This window comes from Lissotriton helveticus, chromosome 5_1, assembly GCF_964261635.1.
Source record: "Lissotriton helveticus chromosome 5_1, aLisHel1.1, whole genome shotgun sequence".
NCBI classification, from domain to species: domain Eukaryota; kingdom Metazoa; phylum Chordata; class Amphibia; order Caudata; family Salamandridae; genus Lissotriton; species Lissotriton helveticus.
Window position 1 is genome coordinate 36,075,732 of NC_136065.1, and position 14,748 is coordinate 36,090,479.

A 14,748-nucleotide genomic window follows, 5' to 3' on the forward strand; every position below is an offset into this window, starting at 1 on the left:
CTTCGCGGCCAAAGTGGCTGAGACACCAGAGAACAGGGAACTGACGAGATTCATCGAAGAGAACGACGTCCTCGACCCGTCCCAGTCTGGATTCCGAAGCAACCATGGCACAGAGACCGCCTTAATAGCCGCCACAGACAATATCCGGTCCCTCCTGGACCAAGTCCACTCCGCAGCCCTCATCCTGCTCGATCTGTCTGCTGCCTTTGACACTGTCTCCCACCGCACACTAATCGCTAGACTACACGACGCCAGCATACAAGTAACTGCCCTGGACTGGATCAGATCTTTCCTCACCGGTAGAAGTCAAAGGATCAGGCTACCGCCCTTCCTCTCCGCCCCCACGGATATCACCTGCAGAGTCCCACAGGGGTCATCTCTGAGCCTGACCCTCTTCAACATCTACATGGCCCTCCTCGCAGCCATCGTCAGACAACACGGCTTCAACATTGTATCCTACGCCGACGACACCCAGCTCATCCTATCCCTCAACAGAGACCCCACCACCGCTTATCTCAACTTCCAGAAAGGAATGCAAGACGTGGCAGTCTGGATGACCAACAGCTGCCTAAAACTCAATGCCAAGAAGATAGAAGTCCTCGTTCTTGGAACCACCCCTCCAGCATGGGACAACACCTGGTGGCCACCCTCGGAAGCCCACCTACCCCCTCAGACCATGCCGAAAACCTTGGCATCGTACTCGACTCTACACTCGCCATGAACAGACAGGTCAACTCCGTCACCTCCAGCTGCTTCAACCTCCTCCACACCCTTCGTAAGACCTTCAAATGGACCCCCCGCCGAGTCAAGGAAGACAGTCACCCACGCACCCATCACCAGCAGACTGGACTATGGACATGCTCTCTGCACCGGCATAAACAAGTCCCTACTCTCCAAACTCCGAACAACACAAAACACCGTGGCCAGACTCGTCCTAGGCATCACCCGGCACAAACACATCAGCCAACACCTATGGAGACTCCACTGGCTCCCCGTGGAGAAGAGAGTCACCTTCAAAATCCTCACCCACACCTACAAATGCCTACACAGCAACGGACCCAAATACCTCAACGACAGAATAAATTTCCACTCACCTAAAAGAAACCTCTGATCTTCCAACCTTGCACTGGCTGACCCTGCGCATTCACAGAGCCAGAGCAGGCAGAAGAGCATTCTCCCACATTGCAGTCAAGACCTGGAACAAGCTACCGGCAGACATCGGACGCGCCCCGTCCCTGAAAACCTTCAGGAAGACCCTCAAGACCTGGCTCTTCGGCTAAACAGATCTGCGGACCCCCCCCACCCTCACCTCCTTGAGACCCTCACGGGTGAGTAGTGCGCTTACAATTCCCTGATTGATTGAGGTGAGGTTTGTATGTATTCTATTTTTAGGCCTTGCGGTAGCCAAGACCTTTTGATTTTACTAAAATATGTATAATATACTTACATATAAGGGCTTTCAGGCACCACTTTTCATCCATTGGTCTGGTGTTGTCATTTACATTTTGCCTCCACCCACTACAGCGTGTAGCATGGGGCAATGTGTCACCCAGGGCCAGACTGGCCATAGCGGGCTCCAGGCAACCCCCGGTGCACTGCACGGGTGGGTGCCGGATTGGGGCCCCTGGTGGCCGTTTTTGTTATAGGGCCATTTTTTCAGCAAATCGGCCCTGTAACAAAATCGGCCGAAAAACTGGTCCTGGCAAAGAGCTCAGAGGCACCCACAATCCCCCCCTTGGGGGCAGGGGGCGCCAAGCACTTTGCCTGGGCCGGTTTTGGTTCCCAGTCCGCCCCTGGGGTCACCCTACTAAAGACACTGGTTAACTTCATTTGAGTGACAGCATTTCACTCACTCACAAGGAGCACATCCACACATAAGCTAGTTTCCATCAATGCCAGTGTCTTTGTTTTTACTTTATTTATTTTATTGTTTTATAAAGCGCGAACCAGACCTGAGAGGGTATCAGAGCGCTTTACAGGATTGAGGGGGAGGAGTACAAAGCGTAAGGATGGGAGGGATCAAATTGGGAGAGATAGGGATACATTATACGGAAGGAGCACGCAGTCTAAAGTCCAAGCTACATGTGGGATACAAATTAAGGCAGGTAGGTATAATATACAAGAAGGCATGCAGTCTCAGCTCCTGGGGGTTGCCCACGAGTGAAGACAAATGTATCATCAATGGAGGCCGTGGATAATGCCGCAGTGGAGTGTGGAACATGTCGATGGGGTGATTGTAAAGTATTCATTAGATGAGGTATTTTCCCATTAAGTCTTAGTCTCCTTCTTAAAGTGTGCCAAGGATGAAAGTCTTCTGATGGCGGGTGGGATAGAGTTTCAGATTCTTGGGGCGGCCCCGGAGAAGGCCTGATTGTAGGTTTTTTGCCTCCGGAAGCGTGCTGGTTGCAGCAGCAGGTCTTTGGCAGATCGAGAGTTTCTGGCTCCTCCGGCTATCACAAGTTTTTGTGAGAGAAATATAGGGGAATTCGAGTACAGAGCTTTGTGAGTAATGCAGGCCAGTTTAAATTGTATTCTGGTCTCTAGGGGAAGCCAGTTCAGAGCTTTGAGGTGGGGAGAGATGTGGTCAAATATTTTGAACCTGTTAGGAGTCTGGCAGTGGTGTTGAGGCAGGCTTTCAATGGGGCCAGAGAGTTCTTGGGTAGCCCTGCAAGAGTAGAGCATCCATATTCAAGTCTGGAAATGACTGGAGCTTGGGTTGCCGTTTTAAGGTTGGACACATCGAGGAAGGGTTTTAGGTTTCTTAGGTACTTCAGGTGGAATCTGGCTGTTTTGGCCATCGAGTTTATATGGCCACGCATATTCAGGCTGCCGTCAAGGGTTACTCGAAGGGATTTCGCTGAGTCAACAATGGTAGGAAGGCAGTTTAGTGCAGTGATGGTCTTGATCCATTCCTGGATGTCTGGATTGGGTTTGGGTGGGGAGATCAGAAGAAATTCAGTTTTATTTGCATTGAGTTTGAGCTGGTTGGCGGTGAGCCAAAGGACTGTCAGCTTCAGGGCCTTGTTTAGGGAGAAAATATCCTCAGGGGAAGAGATTTTTATGTAGACCTGTGTATCGGCGTACATAAGGTAGGCGATGTTGGCGGCACGAAGCACCTCAAACTTAGGACAAAATCCTAACTTTACTACTACTAAATGCCTTTTGTGAATACCAAAAGTAGTAAGTTTAGGATTTTATCCTGAGTTAGTTCTGTGATTCGGGCCCATGTTTTTTTAAGGAGGGTGATTACTTTAGTCTTGCCTTTGTGTTTAGAGGGTTCTGATGTGAACACAGGGCGCATTCCATCTTTATCAGATCCCATCTCTTGCCAATGCTGTTGTGTGAGAAGTTGGCCTGATAGGTGATGTTTCCAATTCTGGAACCACCTATTATCAGACCAAACAATCCCTTATGGTGTCTGGTTGTAAGTCAACCTTATTAGACAAGCTATCCTAGGGGTAGCATGGACTAAGCAGCCTAAAGGCTTAACTTAAGAGGTCGTGTTAAGCGAGCTGTTTTACCACATACAATCCTGTAATACCAAATGAAAGGACACCACACAAGTATATATTATAAAAATATATGTATTTATTACTAAAAACAATCCCCAGTATTCTTTATGAATAAAGGGGCACAAGCGTTAAATCAAAAGCACTGTTTAAACATACAAAGTTGCACAATTATGGATGAGGGCAGGGGGCCACTCAAACCATATACTAAACAAGTGGTATAAGAGATGCCACTCGAGCAGTGGTTAGGCCTAGGGCCTAGGGAATCGCTGGGAGCAGTCAGGACAAGCAATGCTGAAGTCGGGAATGGCCCTCGGGATTCGGGAGATGTGCGGAAAGCGCACGCACGCACCAATGTTAACCAATGGTGCGTAAAAGTTGTAAAGTTAAAGTTTAAGGACACTTCCGCTGAACCTAGAGGAACAAAACTTAACACACAGACCCTAGAGATGTGCACCAGTGTGGGAACACCGGCGGAGCAAAGTTACCTCACCCACAGGAAGTGGGTGCACAGGGTCGAAGATGCGTCGGGTTTTGACACGCAGGCTCTTGGTGCTTGAAGCTGAAAGGGCTGCAGGCGGGTTAAAGATGAAGTGTCCGGTGGAGTCCAAGGGGGGACTCAAGTCGAAGGGTACCTGAAAGCAGAGGGGACAGAGTCTGGGTCACAAAGCAGTGACCAGGGTGGAACCAGGACGGAACCAGGCAATGTCGGGCGCAATCAGGTGGTCGTCGAGGAGCTTCTCTCCGCTGTCACGTGGGCTCTGGGGCATCTGCGACGTCCAGGAGCAGGTCACGATCTGTCCCACGCAGGCTCTCACCGTCGGCGCTGTCGGCTTCAAGTTTGGAGCAAACAACACTTGGCAAGAGCAATCCACGCGGGATCGGAAGATTGCTTCTCACTCGGACCAGGAAGGTCAGAGTCGGGGCTCCTTTTCAGGGGAGCTGGTGTGGATCTGGAGCAACCAGATTCACGAGTCTTCTTTGTAGTTTCGTCGGCACAGGGACCACTAGCCGGCTGGCAAGTGACCGGGCCAACGCGTTGAGCCAAATGGAGCAGAAGGGCCCCACGCAGCACTCGTCGAGTGTGGAGGGCTGAACTTCGGCTCAGGAGTAGCTCAGGGTGGGGGCTTCTCAAACCCCGGTGCACAGCTTCGAGGGTCACTCGTGGGCTGCACGGTCAGCGTCTCGTGGTCAATTCAAGATGGCGTGCCCCACGCTTCCGGTCGCCTCCACGGGTCTCAGCTTTGCAGGGACTGTGGATCGGGCTGTTGAAAGGCAGGCAAGCTTGATCTCGTCGATCTCAGTCGCTCGAGTTCCGGCGGGAACTGCAACTAAGTAGACGTCGAGGGCTGGATGGTGCCTGCTGCTGCAGGGTGGTCACTCCTTGACCACAAGGGAGATTCTTCGGGCTTCCACGTTGAGATGGAGGTCGAAGGGTCCAGAGTTTCGTTTCTAATGTTTCTTCCAGGAAATCTGATGTGCATTGGCACTGCTCCCACTCTTATTCGAATCTGGGGGGCGTGATTACCTGCTAGGTCCCCCCCTATGGGTGGGACCCAGGAAGTGGGTGGATACACCCCCTTCCTTTGATCCAGGCCGCCCTGGCACGAGGGCTGGAGTGCCCCAGAACCGGTTTGGCCGGATTATGCAAGGGGCAGCCTTGTGCGCCCCAAGCAGTGTCTGGTTTCTTTCAAACCTCCCTGCTACAATCCACTATCTCCTGTCTGGAGGGCGGTGACACCCTCCTGTGACAGGAAACCCTTTGTCCAGGACCCATTTGGCCGAGTTTCGGTCAGCTGCAGGGGTCCAGACATTTGTCTGTGGCAGCGGCATCCATTTTGTGGATCTAAGGTCTTTGGATAAATTAACCGCATTTAAGTAAAGCAACATGTCTTACCCCTCTAGAGGGGTGGAATGCTATCCCCGTCGCCAGAACTGGCGAGGGGATAGTATTCCAAATCGTATGACACCTTACACGACATGTTTTGATAAAGCCAAACCAAAGTTGCTATTTAACCGCGAGGATTATAAGGCACTTAAGAGTATATGGTATGGCATTATCCTGAAACAGTTTAGGGAGTTGTTCCCGACAGCTGCAGACAGGCTCAGCTCATGCTAGAGCTCCATCTCACATAAAACCACGCACTCTGCCTCCAGGATTGATGAGGCCTTCTATAGGAGTGGCTCACAGGTTTACATGTGTCCAGATATAGGTTTAGATATAGGTATACTATATCTAAGCAAGGGGTGATTACACCACCTTACCCCAGCTGAGTGATCAGCCAGTTGTGTCAATTTAAGAACCAGCCAGGGGTGGGAAAAGATGTGCTGCAGCCCCTGGTAGGCCTTGGTGGCCCCTATGCCCTGGGCACCTATAGTGCATTATACAGGGGCTGACAAGGAGTCCATTTCCAATTGGTATGTGCCTATAGCACATGTGTCAGTAATTTAGTGAGAGAACAGCAGGCTGGGGGTCTGATCAGCAGGCCCACAGCCTCAGTAGTCGAAAACCAGTGAAGCAAAAAGCAAACATTTGGGGTGACCATAGGATAGCAGACCCTACTCTCCTACACAACCCCCCCCCCCAAACGCAGGGACATTAAACTAACCTTGACCAGATAAGTCTTCATGTTCTAAGTGGAAGTACCGGGAGAGACCATCTGCATTACCATGGTCAGTCCCTGGGCGGTGCTCCACTGTAAAGTCCATCCCCTGTAGGGAAATGGACCACCTGAGCAGTTTGGGATTTTCACCCTTCATCTGATTAAGCCATAAGAGGGGCTTATGGTCTGTCTGCACCAGGAAGTGAGTTCCAAACAAGTAGGACCTCAACTTCTTTAATGCCCAAACCACAGCAAAGGCCTCCCTCTCAATGGCTGACCAACGTTTCTCTCTGGGAGTCAGCCTCCTGCTAATGAAAGCAATGGGCTGGTCTTGACCATCTTGATTAAGTTGTGAGAGCACAGCTCCCACCCCCAACTCAGAAGCATCTGTCTGTACAATGAACTGTTTGGAGTAGTCAGGACTCTTCAGGATAGGTGCAGAGCACATGGCCTTCTTCAGGTCATCAAATGCCTTCTGACAGCTAACTGTCCACTGAACCTTTTTTGGCATCTTCTTGGATGTCAAGTCATTTAATGGTGTCACTATAGACCCATAGTTCTTCACAAACTTCCTGTAATACCCAGCCAGGCCCAAGAAGGCTCTGACTTGTGTCTGGGTAACTGGAGGAGCCCAGTCCTGTATGGCCTGGATTTTGCTCTCCAGTGGCTGAACCTGGCCTCCACCTACTAGGTGGCCCAGGTATACAACCTTACTCTGCCCTATCTGGCACTTAGTGGCCTTGATAGTTAGGCCTGCCTTTTGCAGGGCCTCCAAAACTTTCTTCAGGTGGATCAGGTGATCCTCCCAGGTGGAGCTAAAGACAGCAATATCATCTAGATATGCTGCACAAAAGTCATCCAACCCAGCAAGGACTTGGTTCACCAACCTTTGGAAAGTGGCAGGTGCATTCTTCAAACCAAAGGGCATTACCACAAACTGATAATGTCCACTAGGGGTAGAGAATGCTGTTTTGGCTTTTGACTCCTCAGCTAGTCTGATTTGCCAGTAGCCAGCTGTCAGATCGAATGTGCTCAGAAACTTGGCAGAAGCCAATCTGTCAATGAGCTCATCTGCTCTTGGAATGGGGTGAGCATCTGTCCTAGTGACAGCATTGAGACCCCTGTAGTCCACGCAAAACCTCATTTCTCTCTTTCCATCTTGGGTATGAGGTTTTGGCACCAGGACTACTGGGCTGGCCCATGGGCTCTCTGATGGCTCAATCACTCCAAGCTCCAACATCTTTTGCACCTCAGCCTTGATGCAATCCCTGACATGGTCAGATTGCCTGTAGATCTTATTCTTCACAGGCAGACTGTCACCAGTGTCCACTACATGGGTACACCAGTCAGTCTGGCTGGGTGTGAGTGAAAACAAATGCCTGTGGGCCTGCAAAACTTGTCTGCAGTCCATCTGTTGCTGGTCAGTGAGGCTGCCTGCCAAGGCTACTCCATCAACTGAACCATCATCAGGGTTCTGAGAAAGCAGGTCTGGGAGAGGGTCACTCTCTTCCTCCTGATCCCCATCTGTGGCCATGAGCAAGCTCATGTCCTCCCTGTCCACAAATGCTATCAAGCGATTCACATGGATTACCCTGTGAGGGCTCCTGGGTGTTCCAAAGTCCACCAAGTAGGTGACTTCTCCCTTCTTTTCAATGACAGGATAGGGTCCACTCCATTTGTCCTGGAGTGCTGCTGGAGCCACTGGCTCCAGTACCCACACCTTCTGTCCTGGTTGGAACTCTACCAGTACAGCCTTTTGGTCATGCCAAGCTTTCTGCAATTCTTGGCTGGCCTCCAGGTTTTTGGATGCTCTTTCCATGTACTCAGCCATCCTGGAGCGGAGACCAAGTACATAGTCCACTATGTCTAGTTTGGGCTTTTTGAGAGGTAACTCCCATCCTTCCTTCACCAAACACAATGGACCCCTCACAGGGTGGCCAAACAAAAGTTCAAAAGGGCTGTAGCCAACCCCCTTCTGTGGGACCTCTCTGTAAGCAAAGAGCAGGCAGGGTAAAAGAATGTCCCATTTCCGCCTGAGCTTCTCTGGTAATCCTTTTATCATGCCTTTTAGGGTCTTGTTAAATCTCTCCACAAGCCCATTGCATTGTGGATGATATGGGGTGGTAAACTTATAGTTTACTCCACATTCCTTCCACATTGCTTTCAGATAGCTAGACATAAAATTCGTGCCTCTATCTGATAGTACCTCCTTTGGAAAGTCCACTCTTGAGAAAACTGCAATGAGGGCTTTTGCCACCAGAGGTGCTGTGGTGGTCCTTAGGGGAATAGCCTCTGGATACCTGGTGGCATGATCCACTACCACCAGTATGAATCTGTTCCCAGATGCTGTTTGGGGGTCCATTGGACCCACAATATCAATTCCAACTCTTTCAAAGGGAACCCCCACCACAGGTAGTGGTATTAGGGGGGCCTTTGTTGTGCCACCTGACTTACCACTGGCTTGGCAAGTGACACAGGAGCGACAAAACTCCTTGATATCCTCTGACATGTGAGGCCAGTGAAAGTGTGAAACAAGCCTGTCCCACGTCTTGTTCTGGCCTAAGTGTCCTGCAAAGGGAATATCATGGGCCAAGGTAAGGAGGAACCCCCTAAACTTCAGAGGTATAACCAACCTCCTGGTCATGCCAGGCTTGGGGTCTCTAGCCTCTGAGTAAAGGAGTCCATCATCCCAATACACAGTATGGGTACCTTGGGCATCCCCAGCAGCCTCAGCAGCAGCCTGCTGTCTGAGGGGTTCAAGTGAAGGGCAATCTAATTGAGCCTGCCTCAGGTCTGCCCTTGAGGGTCCCCCTGTCCCCAGAAACTCAACCTGGTCAGGTTCAAGTTCCTCAGAGACAGTCTCCTCTTGGACTGCAGAATCAGTTTCCTCTGAAACTTGATCCTCAACCTGGGGCAAGGTGGAAGGCTCAGCCTTTCCTCTCTTGCTCCTTCTCTTGGGTTGTGGTTGGTCTATTGTTCCAAGATCCACCACTGGTTCAGGAAGGCACTTCTTAGCCTGAGCCCTTGTCATGGCAAGGACATGCTCTGAAAACCCTAGCATTTCTGCATGAGTCCTGTACTCCACTTCTGACCATGCTGAGCTTTCAAGATCATTGCCTAACAGACAGTCTACTGGTAGGTCTGCACTCACCACAACTTTCTTTAGGCCATCAACCCCTCCCCAGGAGAAGTTCACAACTGCCACACTATGGGAAGTAGTGGAGTTGCTGGCATTGGTCACTAGGTAGCTCTCACCTAGTACAATCTGTCCAGGGTCCACAAAGTCAGGTGTCACCATTGTGACACTGGCACACGTGTCCCTGTAGGCTTGAGCCAGTTTCTCATTAATTAAGGGAGTCTGCCTGTATTTGCCCAGGTTACTGGGGCTTACTGCAGTGGGCAACTCAATGTCCACATCATACAGGAGAACTGCCTGTGTAGGGATTCTGACTAGGCCAGATCCTACTTCAATACCCAGGGTCAACCCAGCTACACCCTTGGACTGTGTTCCACCACTGCTTACTGTACTTGGGGTTGCAGTTGCTTTAGGAGCTGGAGTGGTGGGGACTGGATTTGCCTTGGTGCACTCACTGCCCCAGTGTGAAACTGATTTGCAGGTATTACACCAAGGTGTCTTTGGACCTTTGTTCTTCTTCTTCTTGTTTCCATTCTGGGAACCACCCTCCTTACTATTAGTTTGGGGGCCTGAAGACTTCTGGTCTTTTTCTTTATCTTTCTGATTACCACCCTTCTGGTCTGTTTTCTTCTGGTCACCACCTTGGTTCTGGGGTTTCTGCTTAATCCTTGTTCTGACCCATTTGTCTGCCTTCTTTCCCAATTCTTGGGGAGAGGTCAGATCAGAGTCAATAAGGTATTGATGCAACAGCTGGTTTGTACAGTTATTAAGGATCTGTTCTCTCATCATAAGATTGTACAATCCTGTATAGTCTGAAACTTTACTTCCCTGCAACCAACCCTCCAAAGCCTTAGTGGCACACTCAACGAAATCAGTCCAGTCTTGAGTCTGTGCTTTTTGGGTGTCTCTGAACAACAACCTGTATTGCTCAGTGGTTAGGCCAAACCCTTCAATAAGAGCACTCTTCAAGACAGTGTAGTTTTTGGCATCCTCAGGTCTAACTGTGAGGAGCCTGTCCCTCCCTTTCTCAGAAAAGGAGTACCATAAAATTGCAGCCCACTGATCCTCAGGAACCTGCTGTACCATGCAGGCTCTCTCAAGAGCAGTCATCCATTTGTGGATGTCATCCCCTTCTTTAAAGGGGGGCACAATTTTTGTCAGGTTTCTATTGTCATAGCCCCTGTCATTTTCTATTGGAAAATTGCTGCCACCAGTGGCATCTAAGCCACTTAATTTCTGCTCTCTTGCCAAGGCAAGTTTAGCTTGAGCTAAGGTAAGTCTAGCTTGACTCAGGGCTACCTCCTCTCTCTCTATTTGGAGTTTGACAGCCCTCATTCTAGCCCTATGCTCAATCTTCTGAGAAGCAGTCATGCCTCTCTGTGATTCTCTGGAGGCACTAGAAATATGAGAGTCCCCTGAGGGAGATCTCACTCTTCTGTTGCCTGGGAGAATAACATGATGGGATCTGGGGAGGTGCTGGCCCTCTCCATTCCCCAGTAGGTCTAAGTTGGCCTGGTTAAGCCTGGCAACTTGGACCTGGCTACCCCTCTGATCCTGATCTTCTGGGTCCTCAACTTCTGAGTCCTCCTCCTCCTCTTCTTCTTCCTCATCTTCCTCCTGAGGGGGGTCAGTTACAGGGGGGTTCCCTCCATTTCCTGTCTCTAGGGAAGCTTCCTTTGCCCTTTCTAAGTCATCCTGCTCTAGGATGGCTACCAGGATTTGGCAGGTGGGGCTTCTGCCCCTTTTTAACCCTCTTGATTTGCACAAGGCAACCAAGTCCTTTCGGGTTAGTTTGTCATAGCTGAAAGTTGCCTGGGTAAGGTCAACTGTCACAGGAGTAGACCCTGAGGCTTTTCCTGTGTCAGACATGACTGCTAGTGAGGTGTAAGTGGTGCACTTACCTACACTAAGTGTTTTCCTACTGTACCTTGCTAGTGAGTTGTAGTCAGGGTGTGCTAATCCCTTTAATCTACAACTACTAAGTTCAGTAGAACTTAATATGCTAAGCTTTTGATTTATATGTACCTAGAGGTACTTGATGTGATCTTTCAATTTGATACAAAGATTGCAATGGTAAAACAACAGCAAGCTCAAATCCGCACCGCTGCTCACCAATGTGAGAAGTTGGCCTGATAGGCGATGTTTCCAATTCTGGAACCACCTATTATCAGACCAAACAATCCCTTATGGTGTCTGGTTGTAAGTCAACCTTATTAGACAAGCTATCCTAGGGGTAGCATGGACTAAGCAGCCTAAAGGCTTAACTTAAGAGGTCGTGTTAAGCGAGCTGTTTTACCACATACAATCCTGTAATACCAAATGAAAGGACACCACACAAGTATATATTATAAAAATATATGTATTTATTACTAAAAACAATCCCCAGTATTCTTTATGAATAAAGGGGCACAAGCGTTAAATCAAAAGCACTGTTTAAACATACAAAGTTGCACAATTATGGATGAGGGCAGGGGGCCACTCAAACCATATACTAAACAAGTGGTATAAGAGATGCCACTCGAGCAGTGGTTAGGCCTAGGGCCTAGGTGTGGTGTCGGGTTCAAATCAGGCCTACATACTCTGCTAAACTCTCGAACGCCTTAGTATAGAAGTTGGCACGGACACTGGAAAAGGTAAAAGACAAGTTTATTAAGACCCCATGGGGTGGTGGTACATTCCTACAGCACCCTTCGGCAATGTAAGAAGTAGCACACCGAACATCGGTGCGCGACCTCTTTTATATAGTTTAATAGCAATAAAAAGATAGGCGGTTACAAGTTACACATTTTAGGTACATATAAGGTCATTTTTGGAACACAGCCAGCACGTGGGAGGAGTTCAACGGCACTGGTCAGTTAGTGTGAACATTCCTAAAGAGTGACCAGTTGATGCATAGTGCGCATGTGCGCTTGACCAGTACTAAAAATAGCCTGTTGCCGAGCAGAATAGTGACCATGGGTATCGAGAAAGGACGAAAGGGCACACTGACCACGAGGCAGCGTGTTCATAGGAAACGGAAGTCAGAGGGATTCAAAATGGCCCCCGTTCGTTTTGGTCAAGTTAACAGAAAAAACCGTGTAGCTGTGCTAAACGCTAACTCAGGAGCTGCCAAAACACGACAGACGGCCCTTTTAGCGTTTAGCAAAAGCTACCTCATAGTGGACGTAGTCAGAATGTTCATCCTCAATGTTAATAGCCATTATTTTCAATACTTCATCATTGATCAGTTTCTCTTGCTTATCAATAGCTCGTTTGGACGGAATACAGGCTGTGATACATACAGAACATAATGTAGGGCCACATTGAATACATAGACAAAGGAAAAATAGTACTCCAATAAAAACACAGAGAATCGTTAATAATTTCCAACCCCAAGTACTAAGCAGGGTCCAGAACCAACCAGAAAAGGTCCATGTTCCATTTTCTGGGTGGATCTCAGCAGCTATCTTATGTAATTTTGTAATCGAATCATATACAGAAGGTGAGTTATCTGGTACGTACACGCAACAACTACTTCCGATGACGCGGCATGCTCCACCTCTATCAGCTAGTATCACATCTAGAACCATTCGATTCTGGAGCGCCACAATTCTGGTAATTTGTAATTCCTCAGTAATATTCCCTAAAGCGGAGGCAGTTTCGTTAGCGACTGCTTCCACCACACGCGTAAGCCGCCTTATCTTCCTGCTATTCAGTGCAGCTCCTACGAATGAGAATAACCCCAAATTGAAATCTACATATTGTTGTAAAGTGGTATCAGTCTGGTCTATTTCATCAAGATCTACTGTTCGTTTGACCCTGTTTAGTATGAAATCATGGTACAGAACGTAATCATTGTGGTACATGGGAGGAGCAATAAATACAGGTGGTAATACAAAAGCTATATAACACGTTCCCAACCATCCCAATGGTAGACGATGGTATCCCTTATTTCCACAAATGAAATACGTGTTATGTGAAGCTACAAATGCAATTCCAATTGGTGTATCAAAGGTAAGTGTAATATTACATTCACTGCGGCCTACAGGGATTGTACCTTTATTTCTAATACACAAATCTGCTTTTGTATCAATGACTGTTATCATATGCGAGCTCGTCACATTTATAAGTCTTTGATTCGTATATACACGAGGTGTAGAAACATTGTCCGGACGGTACTCTTCCCATTCAAACTTAGTTCCTTCAGCGTGTGGATAGCCGTCTTTGTCGTTATAACATATTTTATTCAACCGAAAAAGTAGTCCACCTTTCGTTGGCCATCGCAGAGTAAAAAGAAGAGTGTACCAAGCATGACAAGAACCATTATGAGAAAACGGGAGAGGAATGAGTGGTGTTCCTCCCTTCTTCTGATGTCCGGGCAACATTCCACATACCCAACAATTGGACGTGTTGGTCATGTTATGAGTATGATGCAAAATCTTAATAAAGCTGTTATTCAAATAAGTCTGCCTATGTCTTTCTTCGTGAAAAGGCAGAGTGAAATGAAAATGTTCAGATGGACTTGGAGTGGTGGGCAGCAAATGTTCTCGTGCAGGAAACAACAGTTCTATAGTCCAAGCTAATACTGCGATCACCACTACGGTCAAGACAAACAAAACAACACCAAGAATTCTCCCTCTTCGGGTCGAAGGAGATGCCATAGTTCACAAAACAATACTCTTCAAGAAAACAACACTAAGCGGGAAAAATAAAAACGATGGTTCTGAACCGAGGCTGCCGTTGATTTGTTCTCCGGGATTCAAGACGGGTGTCGCTACACTGGGCAGAACTGATCCCCCCCCCTTGATATTCCCGGCTTCCGTTTCACAAACCTCAGAGCGGTTACCAACCAGTTTCAAAAACACAAAAGGAATCTTATTTCCTGGGGCGTAGATTGTACTTCACTTTATCAGAAACAACGTGGTCCGGGAAGGCTCCCTCCAATTCATCAGGCGTGACAGCTGGGCTCTTTTCTGTATCCAAAATCTTTCTGTAGTCGGATAGCACCACAGGGCTCACCAGATCCGGAGAGACACGTCGGCAGTGCGTTGAATGTATCCACCGCTTCTTGTTAGTGACTCTCACAGCAGTTCGCGTAGCCAGCAGCACTTGCTCAGGGCCATGCCATCTCGGTTCCAAACTGCTGGATCGTTCAAATACTTTGACCATCACGTGGTCCCCAGGGCGGAGATCGTGAGCCTCACCAGTGGAGTTATCAGGGAGCGCCTCTCGAACCTGTTGATGGATAGAAAGCAAATCATTTGTTAATCGTGCCAGATAATCGTTCATCATTATACAAGGCATATCATGTATCAAACGAGGTTTTGGAACTCCCCAAATATTCATAGGCCTTCCAAACACCACTTCGTAGGGTGTGAGGCCAGATCGAGAATGTGGCACTGACCGAATGGACAGTAATGCCAGAGGCAAAGCGTCCGGCCATTTCAGAGATGTAGATGCCACTATCTTTGCTAGCTTCAGCTTCAGAGTTGCATTGTATCGTTCTACTAACCCTGCTGAT